The sequence below is a fragment of the Ranitomeya imitator genome, chromosome 3 (genome assembly GCF_032444005.1).
Source record: "Ranitomeya imitator isolate aRanImi1 chromosome 3, aRanImi1.pri, whole genome shotgun sequence".
Taxonomy (NCBI): domain Eukaryota; kingdom Metazoa; phylum Chordata; class Amphibia; order Anura; family Dendrobatidae; genus Ranitomeya; species Ranitomeya imitator.
In genome coordinates this window covers 548,997,280-549,018,460 of record NC_091284.1, presented here as the reverse complement: position 1 = coordinate 549,018,460, position 21,181 = coordinate 548,997,280, and the positions used below count along the sequence as shown (strand labels likewise).

Here is a 21,181-nt window from a genome sequence, read left to right as displayed (position 1 = left end):
TATGATGGGACTAAAGCATCCCTATACACATTACAATGGGCACACAGCTCCCCTATACACAGCATAATGCCCCCACAGCTCCCCTATACATAGTATGGTGGGCCCACAGCTCCCATATACACAGTATGATGGATGCACAGCTCCCCTATACATAGTATGGTGGGCCCACAGCTCCCCTATACACAGTATGAGGGACGCACAGCTCCCCTATACACAGTATGATGAGCCCACAGCTCCCCTATACACAGTATGGCGAGCCAACAGCTCCCATTTACACAGTATGAGGGATGCACAGCTCCCCTATACACAGTATGATGAGCCCACAGCTCCCCTATACACAGTATGGTGAGCCCACAGCTCCCCTATACACAGTATGGTGAGCCCACAGCTCCCCTATACACAGTATGGCGAGCCAACAGCTCCCATTTACACAGTATGAGGGATGCACAGCTCCCCTATACACAGTATGATGAGCCCACAGCTCCCCTATACACAGTATGGTGAGCCCACAGCTCCCCTATACGCAGTATGGTGAGCCCACAGCTCCCCTATACACAGTACGGTGAGCCCACAGTTCCCCTATACACAGTATGGCGAGCCCACAGCTCCCATTTACACAGTATCATGCCCCCACAGCTCCCCTACACAGTATGGTGGGTCCACAGCTTCCATATACAGAGTATGATGTACCCACAGCTCCCCTATACATAGTATGGTGGGCCCACAGCTCCCCTATACACAGTATGAGGGACGCACAGCTCCCCTATACACAGTATGATGAGCCCACAGCTCCCCTATACACAGTATGGCAAGCCCACAGCTCCCATATACACAGTATCATGCCCCCACAGCTCCCCTACACAGTATGGTGGGTCCACAGCTTCCATATATAGAGTATGATGTACCCACAGCTCCCCTATACACAGTATGATTGGCCCACAGCTCCCCTATATACAGTATGGTGAGTCCACAGCTCCCCTACACACAGTATGGTGGGCCCACAGCTTCCATAAACACAGTATTATGGACCCACAGCTCCCCTATACACAGTAAGATTGGCCCACATCTCCCTTATATACAATATGGTGAGCCCACAGCACCGCCATTCACAGTATGATGGGCTCACACTTCTCTTATGCACAGTATGATGGGCCAACAGCACCCCTATACACAGTACAATTTCCCCACAACTCTCTTAAACACAGTATAATGAATACCATAAAAGTCCCCAAACTATAATTTCTCTGACACTGTCTAATGGCCCACACAGTAGTACTCAAACTCTATAATTGTCCCCACACCAGCCCTTATACACAATATAATGCCCCACAGTTCCCCTATACACAGCATGGTCGGTCAACAGCTCCCCTATACACAATATAAAGGGCTCACAGCTCCACTATTCACAGTATTATGGGCCATAAGCTCCCCTATATACAATATAATGAACTCCACAAAAGTGCCAAAACTGTATAATGGTTCCCACACCAACCCCCACACCGTATTATGACCCACATGGTAGGCCCCAAAGTTTATAGTAGTCCCCACATTATCTCCCATGCTATTTAATGACTCCCACACTGTATGAGGACCTGTCTGTCCCCCGGCATCAGCTTCCCTGCACTGTGTCAGCACCGGCCGGCCGTAAAGCAGAGCACAGCGGTGACGTCACCGCTGTGCTCTGCTTTACGGCCGGCCGGCGCTGACACAGTGCAGGGAAGCTGATGCCGGGGGACAGACACCGGAATGTAAGTATGTATTGTTTGTTTTTTTTTTTTACTTTTACAATGGTAACCAGGGTAAACATCGGGTTACTAAGCGCGGCCCTGCGCTTAGTAACCCGATGTTTACCCTGGTTACCCGGGGACTTCGGCATCGTTGGTCGCTGGAGAGCTGTCTGTGTGACAGCTCTCCAGCGACCACACAACGACCTAACAGCGACGCTGCAGCAATCGGCATCGTTGTCTATATCGCTGCAGCGTCGCTAAATGTGACAGTACCTTAACTGTAATGTGGTATACTTCAGTCATTACACACAATGTGAGTGTAGTTTTTAAGGAGACGAACTGGGGGAAATTCTGTATTTCTGCCATGGTGACCAAGTTCTGTGGAAAGGGGTTAAATTATGGTGGGTGAGAGCAGCTAACTTCAGTTTTGTAGAGGTGGTCTATTTTAACGAGCAATTGTTTCTTGAAAGGAATATTGGTTGTGCACCACAATGGGGTATTAGAAGTTTGCTGGCCGCTAGTATAAATGTGGCTAACTTAGATAGGAATCTATTGTTAGGTCTGACTGGAAAGTTTAGGAATACTTGCATTGGGGTCAGGATTACATGAGAATGGAGTAGTTCTGTTAGGATTTGTGAGACATCTCTCCAGAAGTCCCGAATATTTGGCTAGGACCACCATATGTGTATATAGGATCCTTTGTCCTTACTGCATCTCCAACATTGGTCAAAGGTGGTTGGAAACCACTTGTGAGTCTGGAGAGGAGTTGTGTTCCATTTTGTGACTATTTTATATGAACTGTCTTGAACTCTAACACAGTGCGAAGGTCCATGAGAAAAGTTGTATATGTGTTTGGTATGGGTTTCCGTGAATTAAGTCTTTCCTCCATTTTGAAATAGAGGCTCTTTTCAGAGGTGTGTACCATATGAGCAGTAGGTTATTAAGAAATTAGAGGATTTTTTGAGGGGGCCGTGTTTGTGAACAGAGAGATTCATATGTAGTGAGTGTCCCGAATGGGTCGCCATGCATCACGGCTTGGAGCATCGTCTTTTTTAGACATTCGTAGTGGAGAAAGGTGAGGTTGGACAGTGTAGGCAGTGCTTTCATCTACTGGTAGATTATAAATGCACCATCTTGAAATAAATTATCTATTAGAGGGGATGATTAGAGGGACCCACCACTAATATTGTATTTTTAAGATGCTTCCAAATTTGGTTCCATCAGATTCAACACTCGAGTTAAGGGAAAATAGGGTAGGGGAAAGTGTCGACTTCTAGCATTTGATAGTGGCACGGGTCAGTAGGTTACGGAATATTCTTTTGGAAAGTGAGGTGGGGAAAGAAAGTAGTATTGCAAGGAGTGGAATGGGGGACATATGTTCTTCTAGAGAGAGCCAGGACTTCCCTTCTGGCCCTCTAACGCAGTCCACAGTTCTAGTAAGTAGCACGGCTTGATAATATGTGTGTATATTTGGAGCTCCAATTCCCCCGTTTCTTTGGAAAGTGAGAGGGTATGTGAGCTGAGCTGCAATCTGTGTTTATTCCAAATGTAATTAGAATATTAGAAGTCAGTGTTCCTCACTGTGAGGTTCATCAACTTGCAGACACCCTATTTGTGCATTAGAATTCAAATTATCCCACTGTGTGGTTAAAGTATATAAGGGACACCCTAATGATGTATTAGATATTGTAGAAAATAGGGGATCCACAGTAGAGACTGGTGCTTAATTGAGAATTACAACCATTACAGGTGACCTAGTATACTGACCTCTAATAACTAGTATGTAAGTAAATTACTTGCATGGGGATTGATTATTAAAAGATTGGCCCCAGCCATTGTCAGTAAAGCAAGCTGTATATGGTTACATATGGTTACAGCGCAGCACGCAAGGCCCCCGACCGCGATAGAGCTGATCATAAAGTAGCTGACATACGAGTTCCACTGCCACTATTATATGGTTGTAATACTTCCTAAGGAATTCCAAGACAGTAGATTTTATCATCCCCGAATTCTCAAGGGTGAGTCCAGAAAGCTCCATGTTGCAGTCAGTCCCCTGCCCAGAGATGACCTATCTGAGCAAGATCCTGTTTGATGTCAGATAAATTCGTTACAATTGGTTTCATTGCTTTGGCTAGAAACCACTTCATAAAAAATCTGGAGACAGGTTGTCCCTTAGCCAGTCCGCTCTATTCTATATCACTTTCCCCCTCAGAGTCAGAGTCAAGTGTTGAGGGCATTTCCAAGAGGGGATTTTGACCTGGAAGGTTTGTGGTGCTGTTTTTTGAGAAATTTGCTTGAGTGATGGTTATAGATGACCTAGAGGTTGCTCCTGTAGCCTTGTTGCTGATTTTGACTATAGTCAAGTGCCAGGTTTAACATTTAAAATAATCTAATGAGACACATATCACATTCCCCTACGTATGTCACATTGTTCTTTTAAAGCAAAGGGTTGTGAAGGTCTTTATTTGCTGAAAAGGTCTAGTGACTCTGAAAGACTCTCACAGTTGTGGGGGAGGGACAAGGTAGGCCCCCTATAGTAGTCACCTCTTTGAGGCTTCCAATGTGTGGAATGACCAATGGGTGCACACTTGCTCCCTGTACTCTCCTCTCCGTGAGTGAAGGGGTTTCCCCTTGCTGTGTGTAGCTCTCTGTCCTCGCGCTCTGTTACCTGGTCCCCTAGATTGCAACGTCACAGGCAGAGCTGACTTCGCTCTGATTGCCCACCTTCACTCACTAGTGGGACCCTGTCACTGTCAGGCATATCGGGCAGTCACCAGTACTGGGCCTCGTTGTGGCGATTGTGCGGCAGGCTCACCGCTGTATCTCCTGTTGTGAATTCTGTTGTCGAACTCCCTCCTGTGGTCGTGAATGGTACTTCGGCGAGTTCTGTCTATGGGCTCCCTCTGGTGGCTAAGAGTGAAGCTGCTGCTTCTGAGGTTCCTTACACAGGTGACGTGGTTTATCCTTTGGTTGGCTTCTCTATTTAACTCCACTCAGATCGTTACTCCATGCCAGCTGTCAATGTTTTAGCATTGGTTCAGTTCGCTCCTGGATCTGCCTGGTGACCTGTCTTCTCCTGCAGAAGCTAAGTTCCTTATTGTTATTTTTGCTCATTGTTTCTTTGTCCAGCTGGTTATCCTGATTTTGTCTTGCTAGCTGGAAGCTCTGGGATGCAGAGTGGCACCCCGCACCGTGAGTCGGTGCGGAGGACCCTTTTGCACACTCTGCGCGGTCTTTTCTAGGTTTTTGTGCTGACCGCAAAGATTCCTTTCCTATCCTCTGTCTATTTAGTAAGTCTGGCCTCCCTTTGCTGAAACCTATTTCATTTCTGCGTTTGTGACTTTATCTTTACTCACAGTCATTATATGTGGGGGGCTGCCTATTCCTTTGGGGAATTTCTCTGAGGCAAGGTAGGCTTTATTTTCTATCTCTAGGGCTAGCTAGCTCTGAGGCTGTGACGAGGCGCCTAGGGAGTGTCAGGAGCGCTCCACGGCTATTTTTAGTGTGTGCGATAGGATTAGGGCTTGCGGTCAGCAGAGCTCCCACATCCCAGAGCTCGTCCTGTATGAGTTTAACTATCAGGTCGGGTGCTCCTAACCACCAGGTCACAACAGTACAGCTGGCCCAAAGTATTAATGCATCTCAATAGAGGGATAAGAGGACTTCTGAGACCATTTTTTTTTTCTTTGCACTGTGTTTCAAGTGCAAAGAGGGGTTCAAGAGGGGTTCAAGAGAGGCCTGGATGTCTTCCTGGAGCAGAACAATATTGTATCATACAATTAGGTTCTGTAGAAGGACGTAGATCTGGGGATTTATTATGATGGAATATAGGCTGAACTGGATGGACAAATGTCTTTTTTTCGGCCTTACTAACTATGTTACTATGTTACTATGTTTTGTCTTTCTTTTCCCCTAGACCTTTGGGTGGTTCAGGACACAGGTGTAGAGATGGACATTCAGGGTCTATCCTCTTGTGTGGATCATCTCACTGCAAGGGTACAAAACATTCAAGATTTTGTGGTTCAGAATCCTATGTTAGAGCCTACAATTCCTATTCCTGATTTATTTTCTGGGGATAGATCTACATTCTTGAATTTCAAAAATAATTGTAAACTGTTTCTAGCTTTGAAACCCCGCTCCTCTGGTGACCCCGTTCAACAAGTAAAAATCATTATTTCTTTGTTGCGTGGTGACCCTCAAAACTGGGCATTTTCCCTTGCGCCAGGAGATCCTGCATTGCGAGATGTAGATGCGTTTTTTCTGGTGCTTGGATTGCTTTATGATGAACCAAATTCAGTGGATCAGGCAGAGAAAATCTTGCTGGCTTTTTGTCAGGGTCAGGATGAAGCGGAGGTGTACTGTCAGAAGTTTAGAAAGTGGTCTGTGCTTACTCAGTGGAATGAATGTGCCCTATAAGCAATTTTCAGAAAGGGTCTTTCTGAAGCCCTTAAGGATGTCATGGTGGGATTTCCCACGCCTGCTGGTCTGAATGAGTCTATGTCCTTGGCCATTCAGATCGATCGGCGCATGCGTGAGCGCAAAGCTGTGCACCATCTGGTGGTATTCTCTGAGCATAGGCCTGAGCCTATGCAATGTGATAGGACTTTGACTAGAGCTGAACGGCAAGAACACAGACGTCGGAATGGGCTGTGTTTTTACTGTGGTGAATCCACTCATGCTATCTCCGATTGTCCTAAGCGCACTAAGCGGTTCGCTAGGTCTGCCACCATTGGTACGGTACAGTCTAAATTTCTTTTGTCCGTTACTCTGATTTGCTCTCTGTCGTCTTATTCTGTAATGGCATTTGTGGATTCAGGCGCTGCCCTGAATTTGATGGACTTGGAGTTTGCCAGGCGCTGTGGTTTTTTTCTTGGAGCCCTTGCAGTATCCTATTCCATTGAGAGGAATTGATGCTACGCCTTTGGCCAAGAATAAGCTTCAGTACTGGACTCAATTGACCATGTGCATGGCTCCTGCACATCAGGAGGATATTCGCTTTTTGGTGTTGCATAATCTGCATGATGTGGTCGTTTTGGGGTTGCCATGGCTACAGGTCCATAATCCAGTGTTGGATTGGAAATCTATGTCTGTGTCCAGCTGGGGTTGTCAGAGGGTACATGGTGATGTTCCATTGCTGTCAATTTCGCCTTCCAATCCTTCTGAAGTCCCTGAGTTTTTATCAGATTACCGGGATGTATTTGAAGAGCCTAAATCTGGTGCCCTACCTCCTCATAGGGATTGCGACTGTGCTATTAATTTGATTCCGGGTAGTAAGTTTCCTAAGGGCTGTCTGTTTAATTTATCTGTGCCAGAGCACGCCGCTATGCGGAGTTATATAAAGGAATCCTTGGAGAAGGGTCATGTTCGTCCGTCGTCGTCACCATTGGGAGCAGGGTTCTTTTTTGTGGCCAAGAAGGATGGTTCTTTGAGACCTTGTATTGGTTACCGCCTTCTTAATAAGATCACAGTCAAATTTCAGTATCCTTTGCCGCTGCTGTCTGATTTATTTGCTCGGATTAAGGGGGCTAGTTGGTTCACCAAGATAGATCTTCGAGGGGCGTATAATCTTGTGCGAATTAAACAGGGTGATGAATGGAAAACAGCATTTAATACGCCCGAGGGCCATTTTGAGTACCTGGTTATGCCATTCGGGCTTTCTAATGCTCCATCTGTGTTTCAGTCCTTTGTGCATGACATCTTCCGAGAGTACCTGGATAGATTTATGATTGTATATTTGGATGACATTTTGGTCTTTTCGGATGATTGGGAGTCTCATGTGAAGCAGGTCAGAATGGTGTTCCAGGTCCTTCGTGCGAATTCCTTGTTTGTGAAGGGGTCAAAGTGTCTCTTTGGAGTTCAGAAGGTTTCATTTTTTCCCCTTCTACTATCGAGATGGACCCTGTTAAAGTTCAGGCCATTTACGATTGGACTCAGCCGACATCTGTGAAGAGCTTGCAGAAGTTCCTGGGCTTTGCTAATTTTTATCGTTGCTTCATCGCTAACTTTTCCAGTATTGCTAAACCGTTGACTGATTTGACCAAGAAAGGTGCTGATGTGGTCAATTGGTCCTCTGCGGCTGTAGCGGCTTTTCAGGAGTTGAAGCGTAGTTTTGCTTCTGCCCCTGTGTTGTGCCAGCCAGATGTTTCGCTCCCTTTTCAGGTGGAGGTTGATGCTTCTGAAATTGGAGCAGGGGCTGTTTTGTCGCAAAGAAGTTCTGATGGCTCGGTGATGAAACCCTGTGCCTTCTTTTCTAGAAAATTCTCGCCTGCTGAGCGCAATTATGATGTGGGCAATCAGGAGTTGTTGGCCATGAAGTGGGCATTCGAGGAGTGGCGACATTGGCTTGAAGGAGCTAAACATCGCGTGGTGGTCTTGACGGATCACAAGAATTTGACTTATCTCGAGTCTGCCAAACGGTTGGATCCTAGACAGGCTCGATGGTCGCTCTTTTTCTCCCGTTTTGATTTTGTGGTTTCATACCTTCCGGGATCTAAGAATGTGCCTGACTCCGGGTGTTCCGGAGCTGTCGGGTATTCTTAAAGAAGGGGTAATTTTGTTTGCCATTTCCCCTGATTTGCGGCATGTGCTGCAAAAGTTTCAGGCTGATAGACCTGACCGTTGTCCTACGGAGAAACTGTTTGTCCCTGATAGATGTACTGGTAGAGTTATCTCGGAGATTCATTGCTCAGTATTGGCTGGTCATCCTGGAATCTTTGGTACCAGAGATTTGGTGGCTAGATCCTTTTGGTGGCCTTCTTTGTCACGGGATGTGCGTTCTTTTGTGCAGTCCTGTGGGATTTGTGCTCGGGCTAAGCCCTGCTGTTCTCGTGCCAGTGGGTTGCTTTTGCCCTTGCCGATTCCGAAGAGTCCCTGGACGCATATTTCCATGGATTTTATTTCTGATCTCCCTGTTTCTCAAAAGATGTCAGTCATTTGGGTGGTTTGTGATCGCTTCTCTAAGATGGTCCATTTGGTACCCTTATCTAAACTGCCTTCCTCCTCTGATTTGGTGCCATTGTTTTTCCAGCATGTGGTTCGTTTGCATGGCATTCCGGAGAACATCGTCTCGAACAGAGGTTCCCAGTTTGTTTCGAGGTTTTGGCAGTCCTTTTGCACTAAGATGGGCATTGATTTGTCTTTTTCTTCGGCTTTCCATTCTCAGACTAATGGCCAAACCGAAAGAACTAATCAGACTTTGGAGACATATCTGAGATGCTTTGTTTCTGCTGATCAGGATGATTGGGTGTCCTTCTTGCCTTTGGCTGAGTTCGCCCTTAATAATCGGGCCAGCTCGGCTACTTTAGTTTCTCCTTTTTTCTGCAATTCTGGTTTCCATCCTCGTTTCTCTTCAGGGCAGGTTGAGCCTTCGGACTGTCCTGGTGTGGATGCGGTGGTGGACAGGTTGCAGCAGATTTGGACTCATGTGGTGGACAATTTGACATTGTCCCAGGAGAAGGCTCAACGTTTCGCTAACCGCCGGCGTTGTGTTGGTCCCCGACTTCGTGTTGGGGATTTGGTTTGGTTGTTATCTCGTCACGTTCCTATGAAGTTTTCCTCTCCTAAGTTTAAGCCTCGTTTCATTGGACCACATAAGATTTCTGAGGTTCTTAATCCTGTGTCATTTCGTTTGGACCTTCCAGCTTCTTTTGCCATCCATAATGTGTTCCATAGGTCGTTGTTGCGGAGATACGTGGCGCCTATGGTTCCCTCCGTTGATCCTCCTGCCCCGGTGTTGGTCGAGGGGGAGTTGGAGTATGTGGTGGAGAAGATTTTGGATTCTCGTGTTTCGAGACGGAAACTCCAGTACCTGGTCAAGTGGAAGGGTTATGGTCAAGAAGATAATTCCTGGGTTTTTGCCTCTGATGTTCATGCTGCCGCTCTTGTTCGTGCCTTTCATTTGGCTCATCCTGATCGGCCTGGGGGCTCTGGTGAGGGTTCGGTGACCCCTCATCAAGGGGGGGTACTGTTGTGAATTCTGTTGTCGAACTCCCTCCTGTGGTTGTGAATGGTACTTCGGCGAGTTCTGTCTATGGGCTCCCTCTGGTGGCTAAGAGTGAAGCTGCTGCTTCTGAGGTTCCTTACACAGGTGACGTGGTTTATCCTTTGGTTGGCTTCTCTATTTAACTCCACTCAGATCGTTACTCCATGCCAGCTGTCAATGTTTTAGCATTGGTTCAGTTCGCTCCTGGATCTGCCTGGTGACCTGTCTTCTCCTGCAGAAGCTAAGTTCCTTATTGTTATTTTTGCTCATTGTTTCTTTGTCCAGCTGGTTATCCTGATTTTGTCTTGCTAGCTGGAAGCTCTGGGATGCAGAGTGGCACCCCGCACCGTGAGTCGGTGCGGAGGACCCTTTTGCACACTCTGCGTGGTCTTTTGTAGGTTTTTGTGCTGACCGCAAAGATTCCTTTCCTATCCTCTGTCTATTTAGTAAGTCTGGCCTCCCTTTGCTGAAACCTATTTCATTTCTGCGTTTGTGACTTTCATCTTTACTCACAGTCATTATATGTGGGGGGCTGCCTATTCCTTTGGGGAATTTCTCTGAGGCAAGGTAGGCTTTATTTTTTATCTCTAGGGCTAGCTAGCTCTGAGGCTGTGACGAGGCGCCTAGGGAGCGTCAGGAGCGCTCCACGGCTATTTTTAGTGTGTGCGATAGGATTAGTGTTGTGAATTCTGTGGCAGAGCTCCCTCCTGTGGTCACAAGTGGTACTTCGGCTGATTCTCTCTATGAGCTTCCGTTGGTGGAGGAAAGTGGTACTGCGGCTTCTGAGTTTCCTTCCTCAGGTGATGTGGTGAAGTCGTTAGGTGCTGCTCTATTTAACTCCACCTAGTGCTTTGATCCTGGCTTCCAGTCCATGTTCTAGTGTTGGACTTGCTTCCTCCTGGATCGTTCCTGTGGCCTGCTGCTCGGCATAGCTAAGTTCCGCTTTTGTTATTTTTGTTTGCTGTTTTTTCTGTCCAGCTTGCTTATTTGTTTTTTTCTTGCTTGCTGGAAGCTCTGGGACGCAGAGGGTGTACCTCCGTACCGTTAGTCGGTACGGAGGGTCTTTTTGCCCCCTTTGCGTGGTTGTTTGTAGGGTTTTGTGTTGACCGCAAAGTTACCTTTCCTATCCTCGCTCTGTTCAGAAAGTCGGGCCTCACTTTGCTAAATCTATTTCATCTCTGCGTTTGTCTTTTCATCTTACTCACAGTCATTATATGTGGGGGGCTGCCTTTTCCTTTGGGGTATTTCTCTGAGGCAAGGTAGGCTTATTTTCTATCTTCATTAAAAATAAACTTTGGCACTCAACTTTAGTATGTCGTAAATTTTATTAGCAGCCACTCGTACAGACGTTTCGGTCAGTGTTATTGACCTTCTTCAGTGTACTGCATTAACATCAAAAAAACAGAACAGCAAAAATAAACCATCAATGTACATGAAATTTTAACAAAAACTCTCTCAGTTCCATAGTGGAACAGGGAGACTAATACATAATTATATACCGTGCGTATATAGTGATGGATGGGAGGATGGGGAATGGGATAAAGGAAAATAAAAAATAAAATGAAGGAAAAAGAAAGTATCATACCTTATAGTCAAAGGTAGCAAGAGTGTGGCTCAAAATGTAGATAAGGTCCTAGTGTAAGTTTACAGGGAAGGTCCTAATGTAGATCCTAAACAGAAAAAGGGGAGCATATCATGACAGTAATTTATAGTGTGCTTAGACTATACTAATAAGAAGGTAACTGACCCGTATACAAGTCACAATGAGGGTCATGTGTAGAGAAAATCCAATGGTGGCTCAGGTGGGGGTCCAGGGGAAGGAGGATCAGGATGTGAGAAATTCCGTGCCGTCATATTCAATATTGGTGACTCTGTAAGATAAAGCAACGTGTCAGTATAAAATACAAATGAAGTAGACAAGAGCCTTGATTACAACAGATGTGGGAGAAATAATACATGAATTTTAACACTTGTCATTATTATTCCAAACAATCATAGAAATGAAAGGATATCGTACTCCCTGTTTAGACCCCTAGGTGTCATGGTCTCCAACTCATGTATCCAGAACGCCTCCCTTTTCTTGAGGGTCTGGTTACGATTGCCCCCCCGTCTGGGTGCAGGGACATGCTCGATCCTCCTTCCCCTGGACCCCCACCCCAGTCCCATTGCCTCCTATTATTTTTCCTTATTTTTTCCTCATCTTCATTATTATTATTTTTTACTTTTGTTTCTCCCTTTATTCGTTTCTTTTTCTTCCTTTCCCATCCTTAGTGGATTATCTTACATTTCTATATTGGTTATACATATCCACCACCTCAGGTACTATAGGTCCAGCTGTATGTTATATCCACTAGTAGTTACATTTTTTCCACCCTTGGTGGATTATTTACACCGGTGGAACGCACCACCATACTGCTCTATGCCCCCAGTGACACGCATACATATACCCATAAGGGAAGTGTGATATCTCCGATGACGCACTTCCGGTATGCGGCCGGCTATGCGTCCCGCCTCCCACTTGTCATAGAGGCATCACCGCTACTTCCCTTACTCCTGTGGACCGCATATTCATGTGGCACGCACCGCCACTCTGTCCTGTAAGACAGGTATTCAACTTGTACTGACGGTGCGTCACTTCCGGTGACGCACTTCCGGTACGCGGCCGACATTGAGGTCCCGCCCCCAGCCCACAAAAGAGCGCTCCTCACCATGATGCTACACCACAGTACTAGCGGTGGACACCGCGTTCCTCACCATCATCCGTCCTGGGTAAGATGCCTTTTGAGGGTCGGCGCCCCATAGGTGGGGCTCATTATCTACTTGTTACATCTTTAGATTCATGGCCGCATTTCTCTTTTATTTAGAACAGGAACATATTCCTGCTCCATTTCTATGGTCCGCATATAGCTACTACCGATTCTGGGTAAGACATTATAATAGAGCTGGAATTTTACTTTATGAGGTTTTCGGTTTATTGCTTTTCCACTCATATGGGTACATTTTATTCTCTATTTAGGCAAGAGGTGTTCTTTGGTCCACCTGTTAGATCCATACAACACACTTGTTTGGTCCATATTTAGCTACTGCCGATCCTGGGTAAGATATCACAATAGAGACTGACATCATATCTTATGGGGTCTCCCTTTATTATATATCCATTTTATCCTTTAATTTAGGTAAGAGGTCTCCTTTGGCTCACCTGTTAGACCCATACAATACATTTGCTCTCACAGGGTATGTAGATCTTCCCTGTCTGTTGTTACAACATATGCACCCCTGCTTTGCCTATTATGCTCTATTTTTATTTAGTTTCAGTTCTATTTACCATAGTCAAGAGCCACCATTGGATTTTCCCTACACATGACCCTCATTGTGACTTGTATACGGGTCAGTTACCTTCTTATTAGTATAGTCTAAGCACACTATAAATTACTGTCATGATATGCTCCCCTTTTTCTGTTTAGGATCTACATTAGGACCTTCCCTGTAAACTTACACTAGGACCTTATCTACGTTTTGAGCCACACTCTTGCTACCTTTGACTATAAGGTATGATCCTTTCTTTTTCCTTCATTTTATTTTTTATTTTCCTTTATCCCATTCCCCATCCATCACTATATACGCACGGTATATAATTATGTATTAGTCTCCCTGTTCCACTATGGAACTGAGAGAGTTTTTGTTAAAATTTCATGTACATTGATGGTTTATTTTTGCTGTTCTGTTTTTTTTTATGTTAATGCAGTACACTGAAGAAGGTCAATAACACTGACCGAAACGTCTGTACGAGTGGCTGCTAATAAAATTTACGACATACTAAAGTTGAGTGCCAAAGTTTATTTTTAATAGTTACTGGTTTGGGAACCTTCTTTGTGCACCTCACAGCTGTGCCACGTTGCTCCATAATATACGTACTCACCCTTCCGTGTGCACGCTGTCTACCATGTCTTCACTGATTTTCTCCTATAATCAGGAGGAGACTAATACTATTCTTTCTAAGTCCAATTTTTCTAGCGAGTTCCTCAAGGCCCCACCCAGGGAGACCAGGGGGAGAGATCTTGAACGTGAGTCACGACACTTGGTCAATTTGGAGTTACACTGCGCCACGCTATCGGAGTATCTCCGGGTCAAACGTATACCAAGGGGCCTCAGAGTACCTCTAAGACCAACTCTCTTCAGTGACTCCTCTGCATTCTGTTTAAAGTTTGAGCAAATACTCAATAAGTGCTCGTTCGATTTAATGACTCTGACTGTTGAACACCTACAAGGTGCAATTACTAAATCAAGTGACACGATTAAAAACATTGAATCGCAATTAACATCATCGTGTACAGCAGAGGAACTTGGTACCCTCAAAACAAAGATACAGACTGTTATTGATCAACACAAGAGGGACACTGAAAATCGGAAAAGGGTTAAATTCCAAAGAGACTTAGAGGATTACGATAATAACCGTGTGTATCATTGGCGCAATAACTCTTTTCCTCGCTCTGACCCACCTAGGTCTGACCACTATTCGTCAAACGAAGCATCTTCATCAGGCTCTGATACAGATAGAAGAGGCAACCGCATCAACATAAATCGTCATTTTTTAGATCAAGGCAGAAGATACCCAAGAAGAAAAGGCCCCGTCGGAGCCAGTGGAGGAAGAAATCCAGATTTCTACAGAGTCACCCGCTCTCAGGTACTAACTCTTTAGTCATTAACATTTCTTCAAGAACACTCAGTGTTGCGGAACACAGCCTTCTACAAAAGGGACTTTCATTCTGCCCTTATTCCAAATTGAATACATTCGGACTTGATATGGAATTACAACGTTTCTATCGTCGCATTAGATTAGTGACCCATTTCTCTAAGGTTGAAAATACACGGGTCTCTGACCCTTCCATACATCGAGCCCTTATATCTATAGACCAATTTGGTCTTCGTAACAAAAGCACCTATCGACCACCATCAGGCTCACACGCAGTAGAAACATTTATTGAATTTGTTGATAAGGCATTTACACAACTGCGTCGAGACTCTGACAGTGGTAAATTGCATTTTCTACCCAATCTGACTAACCTTGACCTTCAGGCATCACAGATATTACGCGAAGATAGAAACATAATCATCAAACCCGCCGATAAAGGCGGAGCCATAGTCGTTATGGACAGGACAGACTATATCAAAGAGGCTTACCGCCAACTGGGTGACAATACAGTCTACATAAAATTGAGTAAGGACCCGACTAACGACATACGTGATGACATATCATCCATACTAAAGACATATCTTGATTTGGGTGTTATCGATAGTAAAACAAGGGATTTCCTCATTAAGGCTAATCCAGTTACGCCCGTACTCTATCTACTGCCTAAAGTACACAAGAGCCTAATCAACCCACCAGGCCGACCCATTATTGCAGCTACAGACTCCATCTTATCACCCATTTCCATATTTTTGGAAAAAGTCCTCACACCTTTGACGCAAAAATCTCAGTCCTATTTACTTGACACAGGGGCTTTTCTTAGGACACTACATACAATAGGCACTGTACCTGATGACTCCTATCTGGTTTCCTTCGACGTAAAGGATCTTTATACGTCCATCCCCCATGATAAAGGTATTGATTGCGTCAGACGCTTATTGGTTACATCGGAACTAGATCCCAACACAATTGATTTGTGCCTTGAATTATTGAAAATTGTCCTTACCCGTAATTATTTTCTGTTTGAAGATACTTATTATTTACAGGCACAAGGGACCGCCATGGGGTCCAATATGGCGCCCCCGTATGCAAATACATATATGGCCACATTCGAGGAAGAAGTGGTATATCAGAATGCTCTTTTTAGAACACATTGTGTCACGTGGAAAAGATTCATAGACGGCATTTTTTGTATATGGACAGGCTCCTTGGACTCTCTGAATGAGTTCTTTGAGACCCTTAATCAATCATGGTCGGGCCTCTCGTTCACGATAACTAAGGACACACAACAGGTCAGTTTTCTGGACACCCTGGTGATCAAGGATGCAAGTGGCACCCTTAGCACAGATCTATACAGGAAGCCCACAGATCGTAACAGCTTGCTCTATTACACCAGCCTGCACCCAGTTTCTACTAAAAATGCCATTCCACGTTCCCAATTTCAAAGGGTGGACAGAATAGTTACTGATCCCACTAAGAAACAAGTAAGGGTGGATGAGATGTACCACAAATTTAGAGAACGGGGTTATCCTCCAAATGTACTTCATGATGCCTTACAACCGCGTATATCCCCTAAACAATCTTCCATGGGACGAATACCTTTTGTGCACACGTATCATCCTTACGTCCACATTCTTCATCATAATATCCGGAAACACTGGAGACTTCTGAGGGAGGCACACCCAGATATACCTGAGTTTCAGAACCACTTTTTGCCTTGTTACAAACGCCCTCGTAACATCCGTGACACGCTCGTCAAAGCGGACGTTGGGTCAGGCCCACGTACATCCGTACAGAGATTTCTCTCACAACCCAGGACAGGCACATATCCGTGCCTACACTGTAATCAGTGTGGGAATGTATTAAAAGGAGATCATTTCTACCATCCCCACTCAGGCAAACAATACAAAATCAAGGATTACAGTACCTGTGACACCTCTTTTGTGGTATACTCCATTAAGTGCCCCTGCGGCCTTCTATATATTGGCGAGACATCACAACCAATAAGAGACCGCATCAGTAAACACAAGTCTACTATAAGATGTAAAAATACGCTGCTCCCATTACCTCACCATTTTATTGATGCGGGACACTCCATACCCCAACTCAAATTTCAGGTCATCGAGCATGTCCCTGCACCCAGACGGGGGGGCAATCGTATCCAGACCCTCAAGAAAAGGGAGGCGTTCTGGATACATGAGTTGGAGACCATGACACCTAGGGGTCTAAACAGGGAGTACGATCTCCTTTCATTTCTATGATTGTTTGGAATAATAATGACAACTGTTAAAATTCATGTATTATTTCTCCCACATCTGTTGTAATCAAGGCCCTTGTCTACTTCATTTGTATTTTATACTGACACGTTGCTTTATCTTACAGAGTCACCAATATTGAATATGACGGCACGGAATTTCTCACATCCTGATCCTCCTTCCCCTGGACCCCCACCCCAGTCCCATTGCCTCCTATTATTTTTCCTTATTTTTTCCTCATCTTCATTATTATTATTTTTTACTTTTGTTTCTCCCTTTATTCGTTTCTTTTTCTTCCTTTCCCATCCTTAGTGGATTATCTTACATTTCTATATTGGTTATACATATCCACCACCTCAGGTACTATAGGTCCAGCTGTATGTTATATCCACTAGTAGTTACATTTTTTCCACCCTTGGTGGATTATTTACACCGGTGGAACACACCACCATACTGCTCTATGCCCCCAGTGACACGCATACATATACCCATAAGGGAAGTGTGATATCTCCGATGACGCACTTCCGGTATGCGGCCGGCTATGCGTCCCGCCTCCCACTTGTCATAGAGGCATCACCGCTACTTCCCTTACTCCTGTGGACCGCATATTCATGTGGCACGCACCGCCACTCTGTCCTGTAAGACAGGTATTCAACTTGTACTGACGGTGCGTCACTTCCGGTGACGCACTTCCGGTACGCGGCCGACATTGAGGTCCCGCCCCCAGCCCACAAAAGAGCGCTCCTCACCATGATGCTACACCACAGAACTAGCGGTGGACACCGCGTTCCTCACCATCATCCGTCCTGGGTAAGATGCCTTTTGAGGGTCGGCGCCCCATAGGTGGGGCTCATTATCTACTTGTTACATCTTTAGATTCATGGCCGCATTTCTCTTTTATTTAGAACAGGAACATATTCCTGCTCCATTTCTATGGTCCGCATATAGCTACTACCGATTCTGGGTAAGACATTATAATAGAGCTGGAATTTTACTTTATGAGGTTTTCGGTTTATTGCTTTTCCACTCATATGGGTACATTTTATTCTCTATTTAGGCAAGAGGTGTTCTTTGGTCCACCTGTTAGATCCATACAACACACTTGTTTGGTCCATATTTAGCTACTGCTGATCCTGGGTAAGATATCACAATAGAGACTGACATCATATCTTATGGGGTCTCCCTTTATTATATATCCATTTTATCCTTTAATTTAGGTAAGAGGTCTCCTTTGGCTCACCTGTTAGACCCATACAATACATTTGCTCTCACAGGGTATGTAGATCTTCCCTGTCTGTTGTTACAACATATGCACCCCTGCTTTGCCTATTATGCTCTATTTTTATTTAGTTTCAGTTCTATTTACCATAGTCAAGAGCCACCATTGGATTTTCCCTACACATGACCCTCATTGTGACTTGTATACGGGTCAGTTACCTTCTTATTAGTATAGTCTAAGCACACTATAAATTACTGTCATGATATGCTCCCCTTTTTCTGTTTAGGATCTACATTAGGACCTTCCCTGTAAACTTACACTAGGACCTTATCTACATTTTGAGCCACACTCTTGCTACCTTTGACTATAAGGTATGATCCTTTCTTTTTCCTTCATTTTATTTTTTATTTTCCTTTATCCCATTCCCCATCCTCCCATCCATCACTATATACGCACGGTATATAATTATGTATTAGTCTCCCTGTTCCACTATGGAACTGAGAGAGTTTTTGTTAAAATTTCATGTACATTGATGGTTTATTTTTGCTGTTCTGTTTTTTTGATGTTAATGCAGTACACTGAAGAAGGTCAATAACACTGACCGAAACGTCTGTACGAGTGGCTGCTAATAAAATTTACGACATACTAAAGTTGAGTGCCAAAGTTTATTTTTAATAGTTACTGGTTTGGGAACCTTCTTTGTGCACCTCACAGCTGTGCCACGTTGCTCCATAATATATTTTCTATCTTCAGGCTAGCTAGTTTCTCAGGCTGTGCCGAGTTGCATAGGGAGCGTTAGGCGCAATCCACGGCTGCCTTTAGTGTGGTTGGAGAGGATTAGGGATTGCGGTCAGCAGAGTTCCCACGTCTCAGAGCTCGTTCTATGTTTTTGGGTTATTGTCAGGTCACTGTATGTGCTCTGACTTCTATGTCCATTGTAACATAGTTAGTAAGTAAGGCCGAAAAAAGACATTTGTCCATCCAGTTCAGCCTATATTCCATCATAATAAATCCCCAGATCTACGTCCTTCTACAGAACCTAATTGTATGATACAATATTGTTCTGCTCCAGGAAGACATCCAGGCCTCTCTTGAACCCCTCGACTGAGTTCGCCATCACCACCTCCTCAGGCAAGCAATTCCAGATTCTCACTGCCCTAACAGTAAAGAATCCTCTTCTATGTTGGTGGAAAAACCTTCTCTCCTCCAGACGCAAAGAATGCCCCCTTGTGCCCGTCACCTTCCTTGGTATAAACAGATCCTCAGCGAGATATTTGTATTGTCCCCTTATATACTTATACATGGTTATTAGATCGCCCCTCAGTCGTCTTTTTTCTAGACTAAATAATCCTAATTTCGCTAATCTATCTGGGTATTGTAGTTCTCCCATCCCCTTTATTAATTTTGTTGCCCTCCTTTGTACTCTCTCTAGTTCCATTATATCCTTCCTGAGCACCGGTGCCCAAAACTGGACACAGTACTCCATGTGCGGTCTAACTAGGGATTTGTACAGAGGCAGTATAATGCTCTCATCATGTGTATCCAGACCTCTTTTAATGCACCCCATGATCCTGTTTGACTTGGCAGCTGCTGCCTGGCACTGGCTGCTCCAGGTAAGTTTATCATTAACTAGGATCCCCAAGTCCTTCTCCCTGTCAGATTTACCCAGTGGTTTCCCATTCAGTGTGTAATGGTGACATTGATTCCTTCTTCCCATGTGTATAACCTTGCATTTATCATTGTTAAACCTCATCTGCCACCTTTCAGCCCAAGTTTCCAACTTATCCAGATCCATCTATAGCAGAATACTATCTTCTCTTGTATTAACTGCTTTAATTAGGTACTGAATTACCTAATCAAAACAGTACTGGAAGCCATAAGTACTAATGATTCTCGATAGAGGGAAAAAAGAAGTTCTGAGACCATTTTTTTTTCTCTGCACTGTGTTTTGCCTTTTTTTTCCCCTAGACATTTGGGTGGTTCAGGACACAGGTGTAGCGATGGACATTAAAGGTCTGTCTTCATGTGTGGATCAGCTCACGGCAAGAGTACAAAATATTCAAGACTTTGTGGTTCAGAATTCTATGTTGGAACCAAGAATTCCTATTCCTGATTTGTTTTTTTGGAGATAGAACTAAATTTCTGAGTTTCAAAAATAATTGTAAACTATTTCTGGCTTTGAAACCTCGCTCCTCTGGTGACCCAGTTCAACAAGTTAGGATCATAATTTCTTTTTTACGTGGCGACCCTCAGGACTGGGCATTTTCTCTTGCGCCAGGAAATCCTGCATTGTGTAATATTGATGCGTTTTTCCTGGCGCTCGGATTGCTGTATGATGAACCTAATTCAGTGGATCAGGCAGAGAAAAATTTGCTGGCTCTGTGTCAGGGTCAGGATGAGATAGAGGTATATTGTCAGAAATTTAGAAAGTGGTCCGTACTCACTGAATGGAATGAAGGGGCGCTTGCAGCTATTTTCAGAAAGGGTCTCTCTGAAGCCCTTAAGGATGTCATGGTGGGATTTCCTATGCCTGCTGGTCTGAATGAGTCTATGTCTTTGGCCATTCAGATCGGTCGACGCTTGCGTGAACGTAAATCTGTGCACCATTTGGCAGTATTATCCGAGCATAAACCTGAGCCTATGCAGTGCGATAGGACTTTGACAAGAGTTGAACGGCAAGAACACAGACGTCAGAATGGGCTGTGTTTCTACTGTGGTGATTCCACTCATGCTATCTCTGATTGTCCTAAGCGCACTAAGCGGTTCGCTAGGTCTGCCACCATTGGTACGGTACAGTCAAAATTTCTTTTGTCCGTTACCTTGATCTGCTCTTTGTCATCTTATTCTGTCATGGCATTTGTGGATTCAGGCGCTGCCCTGAATTTGATGGACTTGGAGTATGCTAGGCGCTGTGGTTTTTTCTTGGAGCCCTTGCAGTGTCCTATTCCATTGAGAGGAATTGATGCTACGCCTTTGGCCAAGAATAAGCCTCAGTACTGGGCCCAGCTGACCATGTGCATGGCTCCTGCACATCAGGAGGTTATTCGCTTTCTGGTGTTGCATAATCTGCATGATGTGGTCGTGTTGGGGTTGCCATGGCTACAAGTCCATAATCCAGTATTAGATTGGAAATCCATGTCTGTGTCCAGCTGGGGTTGTCAGGGGGTACATGGTGATGTCCCATTTCTGTCTATTTCGTCATCCACCCCTTCTGAGGTCCCAGAGTTCTTGTCTGATTACCGGGATGTATTTGATGAGCCCAAGTCCGATACCCTACCTCCGCATAGGGATTGTGATTGTGCTATCGAT

General features: G+C 44.8%; 1 long non-coding RNA gene across 1 annotated transcript in view; it reads right to left on the bottom strand.

The window, feature by feature from the left end:
* Positions 1–11,516, bottom strand: part of LOC138670493 (uncharacterized) — a 57,190-nt gene extending 45,674 nt beyond the window's left edge. Inside the window, exons 1-2 of the long non-coding RNA XR_011319338.1 lie at positions 11,456–11,516; positions 11,294–11,378 (exon numbers count right to left, since the gene is read on the bottom strand). This is a non-coding gene — a long non-coding RNA (uncharacterized lncRNA). The remainder of the gene's footprint in view (positions 1–11,293; positions 11,379–11,455) is intronic.
* Positions 11,517–21,181: the final 9,665 nt, after the last annotated feature.